Below are 17,835 nucleotides of genomic sequence, written 5' to 3'. Positions count from 1 at the left end.
CTTAGCCATTCCCCTATTGATGGGCATTCCCTCAATTTTCAGTTCTTTGCCACCACAAAGAGAGCTGCTATAAATATGTTTGTATGTGTGGGTCCTTTTCCCCCTTCTATGGTCTCTTTGGGATACAGACCTAGCAGTGGTACCACTGGGTCAAAGGGTATGAAGCAGTATGCCCTTTGGGCATAGTTCCAAATTGCTCTCCAGAATGGTTGGATCAGTTCACAGCTCCACCAACAATGCATTAGTGTTCCAATTTTTCCACAGCTTCTCCAACATTTATTATTTTTCTTTTTTTGTCACATTAGCCAATCTGATAGGTATGAGGTGGTACTCAGAGTTGTTTCCAATTGGTGAGTGTTATGGGCCTGGGGTACCTCAGAAGTTTTCTGGAGAAACTCAGGGAGCCTTCTCCTTGAGAAGCTAAATCAAAGGACAGATATACCTAAAGAATCCAGTCTCCCCCACCCCTTGGGGAGATAATCCTATTAGGCATGGCTACTGCCTGAGTGGTGCCAAGGGGACAGAGATAACTCCCAAAGTCTTCTCATTCAAGCCTTTACTCAAGCTTTCTCCACCCTGAAAGGGAACTTTCCATGGTCAGGTGGTGATCACCCCATCTGCCATCTATAAAAGTTTTTGCCTTTCTCCTCTTCGAGGAGATAGGTATCTCAAAGAACCACATCTCTGGAACTATCTCCCCCTCTGAGAACCCTCTTGAGGTTTCCTTTCTCTAGTGCTTAAATAAAAGATTATTTTATTCTAATTGGATTTGTGTGTGAGAGGGTGTAATTCTTTAAAGAGGAATACCTAAAAACCCTCACACCAACCATTTCCCTTGCTTGGAACCTTCAGTCAGGTGAGGCAGTGCCCTGGCCAGCCATGCACATCTCTCCCCCCCCCCACCCATCCCTCCCTAAAGGCTTAATAAATGCTCTATCTATTTAAGCAATGAGACACAGTAGATATTAGAGAACAGAGTCAGAAGTCCCAGACTTCAATCCCACTCTAGTCAATTCACTAGCTGAAGGAAAATGACCGTCATATAACTTCTCAAAGTCCATTTCTCCATCTGCTAAATGGGAGCAATATTTACACTGCCTACTTCATGGAGTGGTTATGAGGAAAGCATTTAGGAAACCTTAAAACACCGCTCAAATAAATGTGTGTTATTAGAGTTACAAACTGCCCAAAGGCTATCATTTGATCATAGGTTGAAAGCCAATGGAAACACTGCCTCAAAAAGTCTGTGGCTGTAAGGTTGGTTGAAAAAAATGAAAAATTCAAACAAATCACCCCCTTTCTTGTTCTATGGAGAAAGGGACTGGATCATGATTTCATTGGCAAAGGTAATTCTTGATTGAGGAAGCTTGTAGCAATATAGGTTTGATGGAGGAGGCAAAAAGGGGTTAACAGATAAACCGAGGTTTGAGCCCCTATTAATAGTATCTAAAAGGGTTAACAAAGCAACTAAGGTTTCTGTTTTTACAGTAACCAAGAGGGTTTGTCCCTATCAACCCTCACCATCAACAGAAGCTTAGATAGTAACTAGGGACCATTAATCATTAATAGCCATTAATATTTCTAGATGACAGGACACCTAGAAACCAGATCTTAAGTAAAGACATACCATCAACAGAGAGACCCTTTGGGTCTGACAAGTTTAAGCATGTCTTTAGGAACATGCACAGAAAAGACCAAATACGTCCTTAGGTTTACCTTATGATGTGCAAACCCCCAAAACACATCTCTAGGGAAAAAGGGACCAGCCTTAGAGGTTGTCTTAGGACTCCAGGAAGTCCAAATTAGGATAAGAACTCCCATGAACCTCCCACAAGGAGGAGACTAAGATAATGAGGAGATAAACCACTTTTTCTTACTATAAATATAATCATTTTCATCCCCCTATTCGAGACTCCTCCCTGGTGGTCTCCCTGTGATCACTCACAGTATTGCAATAAAACTTGGGAAACTGAGTCACTGAATCTTGTAATTCTTTGGGACACCTCATAATCAATCTGATCAATTAAATCCACCCCCACATCATTTCAATACCTTCTTTGTAAAATTAGTCCTAAAGAGTTGACTGTTCCCCTGAGGTCTTAAATTACTTGCTCAGGGTGATAGGACCAGTAAGTATCAAAGGTAAGATTTGAATCCAGATCTTTTTGGTTTCAGGCTGGCTTTCCATCCACAATACCACATGACCTCACATTTCTTGGCCTATATACCACTAAAGAATTAATTTGCTTAATGTTTTCTTCCCATAATTAAATTGGCATGTTAATTTAGTGTCTTGTAGCCACACCCTGAAATTTATGCTTTTTCTAGTGTCTTTGCTCAGGAAGATACACCCCTTTCCTGGCTGCCAGCATTCTCCAGGAAGATATATATCATCTTTACAGGTACACACCAACCCCACCCCCAGGCCATGACACTGAATACTTCAACACCATTTTAGAAGGTACCTAACATCTTAATTAATTGTCAATCAATACCCCAATCCCTTCTAGATAACAATAACAGTTATAGTGAACATTTGTATGATGCCATATACTTACGTATATTATCTTATTTGAGCTTCATCTCATGTGAGGAATGTGCTATTGCTACCCCCATTTTACAGATGAAGAAACTGAGGCTGAGAGAAATTCAATGGCTTGTCCAGTAAATGTCCGAGGAGGGATTTGACTGTAAAGTCTTGCTGAATCCAAGACCAGAACTCTATTCACTAAACCATACTGTCTATTTAAGGTAAGGGCTAGGTGGCTCAGTGAATAGAGTGCTGGCCCTGGAGTCAGGAAGACTCATCTTCCTGAGTTCAAATCCAGCCTCAGACACTCAGGTCACTGTGTGACCCTGGGCAGATCACTTAACCCTGCTTACCTCAGTTTCCTCATGAAGAGTCTGGTACTACTGAAAAATGACTGAATTGAACACCAATGTACTTCCTGCCTAACTTAGCTCCTACCAGAACATAGGCCATTCGATTGTCTTGAACTTGAAGCTTTCTGTTCCTTAATTAATTGGCCACTCCAGTCAAAACAGCTCTATTCCTTTAAAAAAGAGGGTACTCTCCCCCTCCTCCCAAATAGAGACCCACAATGAGACTCTGACTCTGGAAGCTAACATTTATATAGTGCTGATATGATTTGAAAAACACTTAACACATATTATCTCATTTGGTGTCTCATTTGACCCTCAAAACAGTCCCATGAGGTAAGTGCTGTTATTATTATTCTTACTTTACAGATGAAGAAACTGAGGCTGAATGAAGCTGACTTGCCCAGGATTATATAGTTAATAAATCCCACAGCTACCTAATCAGAGCTGTAACAAAGAAAGAATTTGTGCATCTAAGGCAATGCAAATCATGTTCAAAGCAAGTGACTCCAACCCCACCCACAGATTAACTTGTAAATTTTTTGCAGGGTGTGTGTGTGTGTGTGTGTGTGTGTGTGTGTGTGTGTGTGTGTGGAAGGGGGCGGGGTTCACCCTCCCATCCTCTATCCACATACAGCGTGGGCAAGACCATGTAAGTTCTTGATTGTTCCTTCTCTCTTCTGTGGAGAGGGTCTGTGTGCATGTCTATGTACCATCAGCGTCAGTGGGGGAGGGCACTTGCTTAGATCAGGGTGGAAGCATTGGTACAAGCATCAGCAGCCAATGCTTTAATGCTTTGACAGAAGGTTCCCACCCTTCTTCACTTCTTTCCTGAGGCCAGACCTCACCCACTATTTGTGTGGAGAGAGAGACAGAGACAGAGACAGAGACAGAGAGACCAACAGAGTCAGACAGAAGTAGACAGAAAGAGAGAGAGTGACAGTGAGAGATAAAGAGAGAGAGACAGAGCAAGAGCGAGTGAGAGAGAGGGCGAGAGCGAGAGAGAAAGAGAGAGATGGGTGCCTGGTTTCACTGACATGTGTGGACACTGGGAAGGCAAAGGGAAGAATCAGTTTTATATGTCAGGAAAGCCGTGAGACCTCCCCTGTCCCTCACCATACTTGCCATTCCCAGGCCCCCAGGAGTACTAACACATAGCAATGTTACCATTGTCCAAGACCCCCTTGGCTTTGCCAACACCCCTCTTTAGGGCAGATACCATGTGGTCCCACTGTATTTCTTGTAGCTGCTTTCAGTGCCTTCTAAATTCAGTGCTCTAGGACAAAGCTCCAGTGTCTCCACTCTATTTATGACTGCATCTTAATAATAATAATAAAAAAGACAGGGTAGATAAAAGGAAGGGGACAAGTAATATTATATATTAAGATATGGTCAGATGAGGATATCTAAGAACCAAAGTGAGGAGGCCTGGTGGAAAAAATTTGGTTGAATATCAATTGAGACAGAAACTAAAGCAACATTGGTATCAGAAATAACTGCAAACCTCCTGGAAAGAGCACCAGAGGACCATCTCAAAGAGGACCAAGACATTGGGGTGATGCCATTATTTGCAATGAATTGAAGTAAGGGAGAGCACTGCAAGGTCACCACTCTCACTCCTCCAGAGTCATCCTGGGTAGGAAAGAGGAAATAGATGAAGACTTAGGGAGACCAATCACAAGGCTGGACTAGAGGTATGATATAGTAGTGATGGGGGATTACCTGCTGGTCCTCTCTGCCTAAAGCAGAATAGTGAATAATTTCTTCTTTAATCTTAATTTTCATCCTTCAAAAAGTGCAAATCAACATGGGGAAGTTCTATTCTGGATGGGATTCTCACCAAGAAAGAGAACTCTGGGTAAAAATGATAGAAACACCCAGGAAAATTAGTATGCCATCTTAGGATGTATACAAGAGAATGAAAGGAACAGTGTAGTTTGACATGTCCCTGAGATTTGAGCGGGGAAGATTTAAAAGGGTTCAGGAAAAGGATAGGTAGGATCGCAGGACCTAAGATGCTCTAAGGGAAGTCAGCTAGGGAGCTCTCAATAACTAAGGCACAAAGACAATAATTTTGAAGAAAAGGAAAAGAGGAAGTTGTCCGATAAGAATATTGTGGATACAAAGGGAGTTCAGCAACAAACTCACACTTAAAAGAAAAAGATATGCACAGAAGAAAGAAGAAAAGGTATGCAAGAGTGGAACAATAAAAAATATCAAAGCACAATCCTATAAGAATAGTCTCTGGAGTACTAAGGTTAAGAATGAGCTGAGCCTGGGGAGGAAGCTAAGGAAACAGACAAGGTTGTTTGTTTGTTTTAAGTTACACATTGATGTTTTACATGATTGTCCATATATAACCTATATTAGATGGCTTGCTATATTGGGGAGGGGATGGGAAGGAGCAAAGGAGAAAAATTTGGAACTCAAAATCTTATAAAAAATGAATGTTGGGGAGCAGCTAGGTGGCACAGTGGATAAAGCACTGGCCCTCAATTCAGGAGGACCTGAGTTCAAATCCAGCCTCAGATACTTGACACTTACTAGCTGTGTGGCCTTGGGCAAGTCACTTAACCCTCATTGCCCTGTGGGGAAAAAAAAAAGAATGTTGACAATCATCTTTACATGTAATTGGAAAAAATAAATTACCATTAAGAAAAGTTATACCAGAGAAAGCAGAACCAAGATGACGGAGTTATTGTTTAATTGTATCCAACTCTTTATATCTCCATGGACTATTCTGAGTAGTCCATGGGGTTTTCTTGACAAAGATATTGGAGTGGTTTGTCATTTCCTTCTCCAGTAGATTAAGGCAATCAGAGGGTAAGTGACTTTTTCAGGGTCACATAGGTAGTAAGTATCTGAGACTGTATTTCCTTCCTAGCTGCCCCCTTTAAACATTAAAATGGATCAGAAAGAAGACAATGACTTTATGAGATAACAGAAACTAATGAAACAAAATGAAACACTGAAAAAAAATTTAAAAATAAAAGAAAAGGTATCTCATAGCAAAAGCAACTAACCTAGAATACAGATCAAGGAGAACAAAATGAATAATAATTGGACTATCTGAACAATATGACCCAAAATAGTAGATATCATATTTCAAGAAAGCTTAAAAGAAGTCTACCCAAATCTCTCCCCAGATCTCTTAGAACCACAGGGCAAAGCAAAGTGAAAATAGAAAGGATCCATTGGTTACCTGCTGAAAGAAATCCCCAAATAAAAACTCCCAAGAACATTGTAGCCAAAATTCAGTTTCCAGGTCAAAGAAAAATGAGTACCAACAGCCAGAAACAAAGAATTCAGGAACTGGGGAGCCACAGTCAATGTCACACATACACACAGACAATTTAGCAACCATTACTATAAAGGAGTGGAGAACTTGGAATATGATCTGCAAAGGAGAGTGGACATAAAGCCAAGAATTTCTTACTTAGAAAAGCTGAGTATAACAATAGAGGGGGGGGAAGTAGACCTTTGAAGAAATAGGGGACATCCAATCATTCTTTGTTTTTTCGTTTGTTTGGTTTTTTTTTTTTTTTTGGCAGGGCAATGGGGGTTAAGTGACTTGCCCAGGATTTGAACTCAGGTACTCCTGAATCCAAGGCCGGTGCTTTATCCACTGCACCACCTAGCCGCCCCTGACATCCAATCATTCTTGATGAAAAGACTATAAACTTCTGAGAAACTCTGAAGTGTGAACACAAGAGTAAAGAGAAAAATAAAAAGGTAACCATGAATGATGATAGAGGACCAAACAAGGGTAAACTGATTACTTTCAAATATGGGGAGATGATGATATATGTGTGTGAGAAAATAATTATTAATAATGAATTTCTAGGAGAAACCTATACATGTCAGTGTTAGCTGCTCTCTCCCCCCACCAGAAACCAGTCTGGGATGAGCCTTCAGCTTAACAAAAGGAATGCAGATTGATCCTTCTGATTAGCTAGGGAAGAAGCACACCTAGATGGTTGGAATTTGATCTCTAGATACCCCCCTCACACCCCCCCCCAAGTAATGTCAATCAGTGGAGCTGAATGATGCTAACCAATTAACTTAGATCAATGTGTGGTGGTGACCTGCCTCTACCAAAAAGAAGATAAAATCCCTGGGCACACCAGGGTCTCCCTCTTGTCTTTTTGCTCTCTTCTTCCTGGGACTCTCCGCATGCACTCTCTATTTTATTCTCCACTCTGGGTATGTAATTGTTTAGACCTGTAAGCCTGTGACTAGTGGGGAAGTTAGGGAGACACACAGTCAATGCTTTAATAATATGTAATGTTGGGGCAGCTAGGTGGTGCAATGGATAAAGCACCTGCCCTCAATTCAGGAGGACCTGAGTTCAAATCCAGCTTCAGATACTTGATATGTACTAGCTGTGTGTCCCTGAGCAAGTCACTTAACCCTCATTGTCCCGCAAAAAAAAAAAAGTTAATTAATAATAAATACTTACTGCTTAAAAGGGTGTAATAGCCATTCATTTATAAGTAGCAATATTTTAGAAAACCCAGCCTAGCCCCCCAATACTTTAAATAACACAATGTGTCCCCTCTGAATCCTATCATTTGGATTCATAGTGGGAGTCTAATTAGATAAGGCCTTGGGAATGGTTCTGTTGTCTTGATGATCTTAAGAGAAAAATGGAGAGAGGGATGAGAGGAATACATGGGGACATGGGGAGAAGAAAATTACAGAAAATTATCTTGCATAACCAGTGGGCATGTAGACATCTATTCAAACAAGGAATAGGGGATTGGGAGTGGGGTGGGGAGTGGTTGACTCTTGAATCTCAGTCTGAACTGATAAAAAAGGGAAGAAAATAGACACATACACAGTTGGTGCAGGAATGAATACATTTCATTCAACAGAAATATGAAGGAAAGGGAACAAAGGGAAAAGGTAAATTAAGGGAGATATTAGTTCTGAGCAAAATAAACTCTAAAGAGGTACAAACATATTTATAGCTCTTTTGAGATGACAAAGAATGGAAATCTGAGGGGATGCTTATAAATTTGTGGAATGTATGAATATATAAATGTGACGGAATATTATTATGTTGTAAGAAATGATGAAGGGACTGGTTTCAGAAAAACCTAGGAGGACTTGTATGACCTGATGCTGAATGAAGTGAACAGAACCAGGAGAACAGCTTATAAAATGACAACAATATTGGAAAAGACAAACAACTTTGGAAAAAATTAGGTCATAGTGGTCAACCACTATTCCAGAGGACTAATAATAAAACATGCTACCTACTTCCTGATAGAAAAATTAAGGACCCAATGAACACATGGATGGTCATTTTGCAGATGTGAAAACTGAGCCCAGGGTCACACAACTAATAAGTATATGAGATAGGATTTAAACTGAGACCTTCCTACATCTAAGTTTTTTGTTTTTGTTTTTGGCAGGGTGATGAGGGTTAAGTGACTTGCTCAGGGTCACACAACTAGTAAGTGTCAAGTGTCTGGGGCTGGATTTGAACTCAGGTCCTCCTGAATTGAGGGTCGGTGCTTTCTCCACTGCGCCACCTAACTGCCCCCACCCCCAACACCATAACTGTGCCACCTGGTGGCCTAGATCAGGGTGGCTGGTGAAGAATGGGTAACAATTTCTCATCTTCTATCATCCACAGCAGAGAGCTATGGGGTTTGGATTGCTCTGCTACTGGCAATGAGCTGGAGCTGAAACAGAACTGCTCTGGTCCTCAGAGACAATGCCATAGATCACACACCATCTCCCTAGCCCTGGGGTCTACCTGGAGCCATTAGCAAGCTAATAAAACAAGTTCAAGGTGAGTATGTTTTTTAAAAAAACCATTCTACCCACAGGGCTGGAGTCAGACTTTCAAGATGTGCTGTGTCTTTAGGTTGCCCATGGCACAGCAACAACACAGTGAGATCACCAGCATTTTTTATGGGATCAAAACTGCATGGGGGCAGGAAGGGGAGAGTGGGTGGTACGTAATAGCTTACCTGCCTTGCCCCCCCCTGCCCTATCCTTTTCATCTCACAAAGCCTCAAGCCTACCCAAGAACCAATTTTCCCCCTGAAGACTCAATCCTTAAGGAATTTCATCTGTTTGTATAATTTTTAAATATCACTTTATATAGGTGATATATAGTACATATATAGTAGTTTTATCACTACCCCCAAAGAATTTCAGAGCCATCCTTGTGCTTAGAGATGCCACCATTGCCCAAAGCTACATTAATAGCAAACATCAGATGTGGGATTTGATCTATCTCCAGTGCCAGTGTTTTCTCTTCACTGCTTATTCATTTGGGCTCTGGATGTCGGGGTCCAGGGCATTTTTCACTCTTAACACCCAAATATCTCCACCAAAGGAGTTCTTTTTTATAGTACACCTTTGGATATCCATTCCTAGCTTTACTCCTTCATAATTCCTTTCCTAGGTTCTCTCCAGACAGCATGCAGAGTCTTTTATTGTACTCTAATTTATTTTACTGCCATCGAAGAGATCAGGATAACAGATCATTACAATTTACAAAATATCAGTGTTCACCTAATTCTCTATTCAGTTACTCTCCTAGTCTAGCTTTCTGACCACTTTATCTGGGCTACGTCACAGTTGGCTGGCTTCCCCACTAACATAGCCAACACTTCTCTCCTCCCTCCTCTTCCTTCTCAGCTCCCAAATCCTCTACAAGAATGACAGATCCTGATAGCACATATGGTGGTAGAGTACTTGAATATGAATATATTCTGGGGCAACATATATGACATGATTACCCTGCCCTGAACCAATGAATAAAGCCCTTAATGCCAGCAGGACATGGAAAGAAGGTGGCTGGATATAAAGAGATAACCAGGGGGCAGCTAGGTGGCAGTGGATAGAGCACCGGCCTTGGATTCAGGACAACCTGAGTTCAAATCCAGCCTTAGACACTTGACACTTACTAGCTGTGTGACCCTTGGCAAGTCACTTAATCCTCATTGCCCTGAAAAAAAAAAGGAGGAAAAAAAATAACTAGTGGTAGATGGGGTCCATATGGTCAAGAAATCTCTCCCTTGAGATAAATGCAAAATAATCACCACAATTGGCTTCTCCTGATAGGCAGGGGTACCATATTGGCCACCTTGTCTCTAAGGTATTTTGGACCATCCTCATTGGTGGTCTCTATTTGTAAATTTGGCCAGATGATTAGTAGATGTATGAAAACAGGTATATATCATCAATACCTGTTTCCTTTTTTAGATGTAAATTTTATTTATGTCTTATGTTTTCATATCAGTCATTTCCAGCAATCCTTCCTTTGTAACAAAGAAAAAAACAGTTAAGCATAAACAGTGCTGTGTAACATCCTGCACTCAAAGCCTACCACCTCTCTAAGGCAAGACTGGAGAGGGGCATTTGCTACCTCTTGTCTGGGATGAAGATTAGTCATTACATAGGAATGTGCTTTCATTAACATCTCTTTAGTCAGAAAGCACATTATCTTTCCAGTTCTGCTTATTTCCCTGAGCTTAGTCCATACAAGTCTTCTCATGTTTCTCTGAATTCCTCAGATATATTCCTTCATTTATCATGTTGAATGATATTCTCCAATCAATAAGCACTGTCTTTGTTTTCATTTTCTTGCTGCCAAAAAAGCACCTCTTTATTATTTTTTTGGGCGGGGCAATGGGGGTTAAGTGACTTACCCAGGGTCATACAACTAAGTAAGTAAGTGTCAAGTGTCTGAGGCCGGTTTTGAACTCAGGTCCTCCTGAATCCAGGGCTGGTGCCTAGCTGCCCCCTCACCTCTTAATTCTTAATTCAAATCATATTCCAGAGTAGGGATTGCCATCATTTTTTAGTCTTAAAGAAATAAGGATTGTTAAAGGGCCAGAGCCAGACAGTCATTCCCAAGAGCCTTTGGTTATCCCTCATCAGTGATGTGGTTCTTTTCCCACAGGCCATTTATTCCCTTTAACTTTCTTTGGTAGCATCATATAATGTGGAAGTTTTAGACAGAATTTTGGCTAATGAGCTACCTTGGGGTCAGGGAGATAGGAGAGGGATGTCCACTTTATAAACTGACATAAACCAAAAGAAGGCATCCCTGCAGTGTATTCATACTGTCTATCTACAGGGCATAGGGAAACCACCCTCTAGCAGAAAGGATTCTTACTTAATCTGAAGCTGCCTATTCATGCACTGCTCCAGACTACTTACCCTTTAGCAATGCAGTATTTCACATACAAAGCCTACCTATCATCCCATGCTCACAGTAAATCACACATGCATTATTTGATATATTTACAATGAAGAGGATTTGATATGTTAGTAACAACAATATGCTCATAATGTATTTTTCAATTTGAATTAATTTTGCAGCTAATTCTAGCTACTGAATGTCTTCATTTAAAATATACATATATATGTATATTGTTTGGTATTTTAATTAGGCCCAAAGGAATATATTTGCAAATTTTGGTACACTTCATTTGTTATATTAATGAAAAGGCACATTAAATCAAGTTTCATGTGGATATTTCATTATGTACACTGTTCTTACATGTCACTAAAAGAGATTTATAGTAGAGGCTATAACCACAAATAGCCACCATGGACACAGTGCTCATTTAAAATTTAAAATTTTATTTTAAGGTGCTGAAAAACAAAACACCCCACTGCTTTCCAAGTACTTCGAAAACTGCCTCACTCAGCCATGGATTGGGGTATGTTGTGGAGTGGATCAGAGCCAGTTCTGGACAAAATTGGGAGGTATAGCAAGAACACACCCCCCCCCCCCACCAGTTACATCTTGACACTCTCTGTATCTTCCTCAGGGTGGTATTTTCTCATAGAGAATGTAGTGAGCACTTTAAACTCATGAAGGTCACACGTAAGCAGAAGCTAAGGTACATGTGAGTAATTTCATTGCCTTTTCATTTGGATCCTTGACTGACCTAGAACCTCCCCTTTCCCATTCCCCCTCCCCACAGGGACTCCTCTGAGAAATGTCCCCTTTGGGCATATAGACAATATATGGGCTGCTACAAAACAGTTGGATGGACACACACACACACACACACACACACGAAGTGAGTAGAGTTAGCCACCAAAAAAAGGCAAGGTGCAGATTTATAAGAAGTCCAGCTTTAACAGATGCTTGCCCCCGTTGCATATGCATGCAGAGCCCCCTCTAAGGATAATTATTTTAATAACAATAATCATCATAAGACTAATAATAGCTGACATTTGTATAATGCTTTAGGGTTTGCAAAGTTCTGTGCATACTTTATCTCATTTGAGTCCAATAACAACACCAGGAGCTAGCTATTACAGGTATTGTTATTGCCACTTGACAGATGAAGAGACAGAGGCTCAGAGAGATGTTAAAGCTTATAAGAGGCAGCATGGTGCAGCAGAAAGGAGGCTGAACTCAGAATCACAGGAACTGAGTTTGAATGTTATCTTTACTACTTACTATCTGCATGACCTTGGGCCAAGTCGAAATCTCTCTGGTCTTCAGTTTCTTCACCTGTAAAATAAAGGACCTAATGACCTTTAAGCTCCTTCCATCTCTGTGCTGCTCTGTTGTTGTGTCTTGCCTATGGTCACACAGCTGGAAACAATTGGAAAGAGGAATTCATTTTCCCTCTATGTGATTTCAAGATCAACAGGCTTTCCCCACTGCCATATTCTGCTTGTTCATTGAATCTGGAGGATGGGCTAGTATCCAGATAACCAACAGAGTTAGGCTTTTTGCTGGCTTTTATTTTATTTTTAAGTTCAGGCTGATCAATGTTTCTATAGGGAGTGGAGCAGTAGATTAGTTAAATCAGTCACAGCTATAAATAAGTCTTTGTCTCCCTTCCACAGACTATGTGTGGTTCAGGTGCTGGACAGCACCTTCTAGATCTATCCACATTGAAATAAGAGAAAATCTCTAATTGCTTTCAACCCTTCCTTCTTTTCTAGGCTCACAGCATCTCTGAACCAGTGCTTTCAAGGTCTCCCCTCATTTCCCAGTACCCTATCAAAGTCTGATCTCAGACATCACACACACACACACACACACACACACACACACACACACACACGAACACATGCACGGTTTACATGACTGATAAGTGTCCCAATACTAAGATTACTTTTTAAAATTTTAACAGGAATTAAAGCTAAAAGGACATATTTCTGACATACAATGACTGATTGAATGAATTTTTAGAATATTTTCTTTTCTTTTTTTCTTTGCGGGGCAATGAGGGTTAAATGACTTGCCCAGGGTCACACAGCTAGTAAGTGTTAAGTGTCTGAGGCCATATTTGAACTCAGGTACTCCTGACTCCAGGGCCGGTGCTCTATCCACTGCGCCACCTAGCTGCCCCTGAATGAATTTTTAAAAAGCATTGTTTAAGAATTTACCATGTGCCAGACACTCTGGTAAGTGCTGGGCATACAAAGATCAAAAGTAAAGCAGTCCCTACCTTTACTCCTGGACCTCTTCTCATCAGCCCACCTTGCCCCATTACATATATGCCTTATTCTTTCTAGTTCAAGAACCATAATCAAATCAATACTGTCAATGCTGCCTAAAATGCCCACCAATTTAATCCCCTATGGCTTCATTCACTATCAATTTAACTTTCTAAACCCAAGTAGCCCTCTCCTACTAGAATGTAAGCTCTTTGAAGACAACTGTCTGGGTGCTTAGCATAGTACGTAGTACCCAGTAAACAATAAATACTTTTCATTTGTTTTATTCAATGCTCATTTATTTTAAAAGAGGGAAACCATTCATATGGGGGAGTGGTAGGCAAGGAAAGGGGATTTTGAGTAGGGACAATGGCTGGATCAATAGGGCAGGCCTAATTTCCTCATCTGTAAAATGGGGATGCCAATAGCATCTACCTCACTGGGTTGTTGTGAGGCTCAAAGGAAATAACATGCAAAGTGCTTTGTAAACCTCTGTGTAATATGCAAATGTGCATTATTATTTTTTATTTTACCATGATTTTAATGCAGAAAGTCAATATGGTACAGAGGAAAGAACACTGGAATGCATCAATCAATACCAAGGTTCAAGTCCTTCTCTCTCACTTACTCCCTGTCTGACTTTGGGAGAGCCTCTTACATTCTCTCACCCTGTTTTCTCATCTCTAAAAAGAGGTGGTAGGGAGAGATGAATGGCTTTTAAGATCATTTCTAGTCCCAAATCTAGATCCTGTAAGTATTCCCAAAACACTGATAAGTCTTCCCCTACCCCCATATTGCCATTATGAGTCATCAACCTTGGACATTTATTCAAGACTCTTGTTTTCAGAGTTTCTGTTGGGCTTTGGCCATTTCATTATCAATCCCTGACTGAATCCCATTAAAGTCTACTGTTCTTTTCATAAGGGGCACAAGGAAGGTTAAAAATTAAGGTACAGAAACAGAAGGGATAAGTGATGTGCACATGATTTTACCTTTTGTTTGGTCCCCAACACTTTTCTAAGAGCTGCCTATGGTCCTAGAGCCAGTATCTGGGTTGGGATTCAAACCTAGTTCTTCCTGATTGGAAACACTTTCCCCATTATACCATTCTGCATGATAGGGAGATAACAGGTAACAAAGCAGGAAAAAAGAGGTGGCCAAAGCATGGTTTCAGAGACAAATGCAGCACCCCATTACAAACACCTCATTTACCACTAAGATAGAGATATGAGGAATTCCCAAGAAAAGCATGATTAAAGGAGCTTCAAGGATAGATTTACAAGAAAGGAAGCTGCAAATTAAATATACATAACTTCTCTAAAGGAAGACTAAGGGGATAAGGATGGCTGTTCAAATATCTAAAGGATATTTAGGAAGGAGAGGAATTATTTAGCAGGATGTGAATATAACCAGAAAGCATGGGTTTTCTTAAGAAAAATGGATGATAAACAAGTAACACTTTGGGATTCTCAAGATCTCTTGGTTTATGGAATCATTCCTCATAGGAACACCATTATTCTTTCCCACTAGACAAAGGATACACTAGAGAGCTCATTCTGAGGAAGCAGGCATCAGGTAGCTTGATATTTTAGACCTTTTCTGCCTTATGTGGTTTACCAAAAAGAAGTAAGACTGGGAATAGTAAGGTGCCTCCTAGAAACGTGGGCAGATGGTCTTCTGAAGAAAGACCTAATTCTGTTGAGTAGCCTTTTTCCTGGAAGCAAGTCTGCCCTTAGCAAAATAGACAGATAGAGGAAAGCTTTTATTCATGCTGCTTCTTACTTGTAGGGCTCTCAGGTTTTTAAGACACAGTTCTCAGGATGCCCAGGTGCCTCTTGTTAGGGGCAAAGGACCTGCTATGTTACGATTTGTCATCTGATGTGTAACCATTTGAACAAGGATTAAGTATCCTTCCTTTTTCTTTTTATGGGGGCATCTTATTCATTCAATTTATTTGTTTATTCCAAAGGAGAGATGGCATCTCACCATGAATATGGCTACTCTTGGCTGGGAGGGGCTTGCCTCTATTTCAGAACTATGACTGAGGTTTTGGGATCTGTCCAGGTCCTGAGGCTAGAATCAATCAATCAATCATCAATCATTAAGCATTTATTAATTCTCATCATATATCACTCACTTGACAAGCATTTATTGAATGCCAGAGACTATATTAAGTGCTAGGTATATAAAGAAAGGCAAAACCAGTAGTTCCCCTCATGGAGATTGAACTCACATTCCAGCAAAGGAGACCATACTAGGAAGTGGAATATAAGGACAAAACTCAATAATGTCCTTTCCTTTAAGGACCTTACAGTCCGTTGGGGGCAAATAGATACATATGTAACTATGTAAACCAGAGTCTAGGGAACCTCTAGAACCGAGTTCAATTCTGAAGGGGACCTGACCCCAAAGGGAGGGTGAGACTCTCTTCTGCTCTGTTCCCACCCCACAGTAACTCCAAGGGTATTTCTAAAACAAAGCTTTGGTTTCTCAAGGGTTCTTCCAAAACATAGCTGTTGGGATCCCTTTTAGAAAAGGTACTAAATGTATAATATGGGTATCAGGCATAGGACAACTATTTATTTCCTATGTCACATAATTTGTCTAAGATACAAAGGAAGAAATATAGAAGATACATGAAGAAATATAGAAAACAGATCAAATACCCTATTGTACTCATTATTCTCTCCTGAACTGAAGGGACCAGGGAACAAATATCTCTCATTCCCCCGAGACCTTCACTGTCCAAACCACTCCCAAGATCTAGATCTCCTGCCTTGCTAGCTAGGGTTTGGCTTTTGGTAGTTCTTCAGGCCCACGATGATCCTGGCAGCGATTGTATTTTCTGCCAAGTCTATTCTAGAGGAAATCCTTTGCCTCCCTCTTGGCTCTCTGTGCTCAGGTAAGAAAACTGTAAAGCAGAAGATGGCAGGCAAGGACTTAAAGTTATCTTAGACCTGCCTGGGCAAGTATCTTCCTGCAGCAATGTGCTTGTGCTGTTAGCCATTAGTGAGGTCAGATGGGGCTCATGTGGTTCCAGAAGTTCTGTTGTTCTCTCAGGATCTCTAGGAAATAGGTTGGTGTGGGGCTCCTTAGGAATTCCTCTTTAAAGAATTACACCCTCTCACACATAAATCCAATTAGAATAAAATAATATTTTATTTAGGCGCTAGAGAAAGGAAACCTCGAGAGGGATTTCTCAAGGAGAGATAGATCTGGAGCCGTGGTTCTCTGAGAAGCCTATCTCCCTGAACAGGAGAAAGGGCATAGCTTTTATAGAGGATGGATGGTGGTGATCATCTGACTGTGGAAAGTTCTCTTATCAGGGGTGATCACCCAAGAGTTGGAGCTTCCCCTACTGGTGGTGGGCAGGGAGAAGTTGGGCTAGAAGTGGCTCTGATCTCGAGCCATCTCCATCCCCATGGTGCCATTCAGGCAGTAGCCATACCTAATGGGTTTATCTCTCTTGTTTCAAGGTGTTGTCTGTCTGTCTTCTCAAGGAGAAGACCAGTGTCAGTGTCAGCTGGCCAGTTTAAACTTTAATAGTCCTAACCCCATAACAGAAATCAATCAGTCAACCAGTATGCATTTATTAAGCACCTACTATGTACCAAGTGCTTTGGGTACTAAGACAAAAGTGAGGCAGTTCTTATTTGAAAGAGCTTATGTTGTACTAGAGAGTTACAACATGTTCACAAACAAGATAGCATATATGGGAAATAAAGGCACAGTCATAGGGCAGGGTGCTAACAACCATGGGGGAATGAAGAGAGGCTGTTTGAAGGTGGTGACCCTTGAGATGAGCCTTGAAGGGAGCAGGGAGTCCCAAGAGGCAAGTGTGAGAAGCAAGATGTTTCAGACATTGAAGAGAGTGGGAGACAATGTCATGTATAAGGAACAAGCAGTTTGGCTGGAGGGTCAGATGTTTGAGGGGGAATAATGTTTGGAATGGGGATCTGGCCCATGCTTAAGGTGTCTCAGATGGTGTCTCCGCATGGAGGACACTAAGTAGCTGCTTTTGGGAGAATCATGATGACATGTAAGACAAGTTTCTTGGAGGGGCAGTCACTTTAACTGTAACTGGTGTAATTAATGGGTGGAGGGTGGATGGTAGAGAGCCCCTCTCAGATACTCTGTGTAAGGAGGGTACCCATATCTTCATTTCCCATTGGCTGCACTCCTTTGGACTTCATCATGCCCCTAGGCCAGGCACTCTTTTCCCCTCCCTGCTTTTCAGCTTCCTTTTATGTGTTATCTTCATGTATTAGATAATAAGTTCCTTGGGGGCTGGGACTGTCTTTTGCCTTTTTTTTGTATCCTTAGTGCAGTGCCTGGCTTAATAAATACTTACTGATTGACCACTGACTAACTACATGGTTAGAAGGAGCTTTTTTCCTATTGGTGGCATAGCTAAAATTGTCATCTATAAAAAGGCCTTAGCATTGGCCATCTTTTTGCTTTGTTGTCTTTATTTCCATTCTCATGGTGTCACATAGTTTGGTGAGCGACCCCTGTAAGGGG

The sequence above is a fragment of the Dromiciops gliroides genome, chromosome 4 (assembly GCF_019393635.1).
Source record: "Dromiciops gliroides isolate mDroGli1 chromosome 4, mDroGli1.pri, whole genome shotgun sequence".
NCBI classification, from domain to species: domain Eukaryota; kingdom Metazoa; phylum Chordata; class Mammalia; order Microbiotheria; family Microbiotheriidae; genus Dromiciops; species Dromiciops gliroides.
This window is presented reverse-complemented; position numbering follows the sequence as displayed.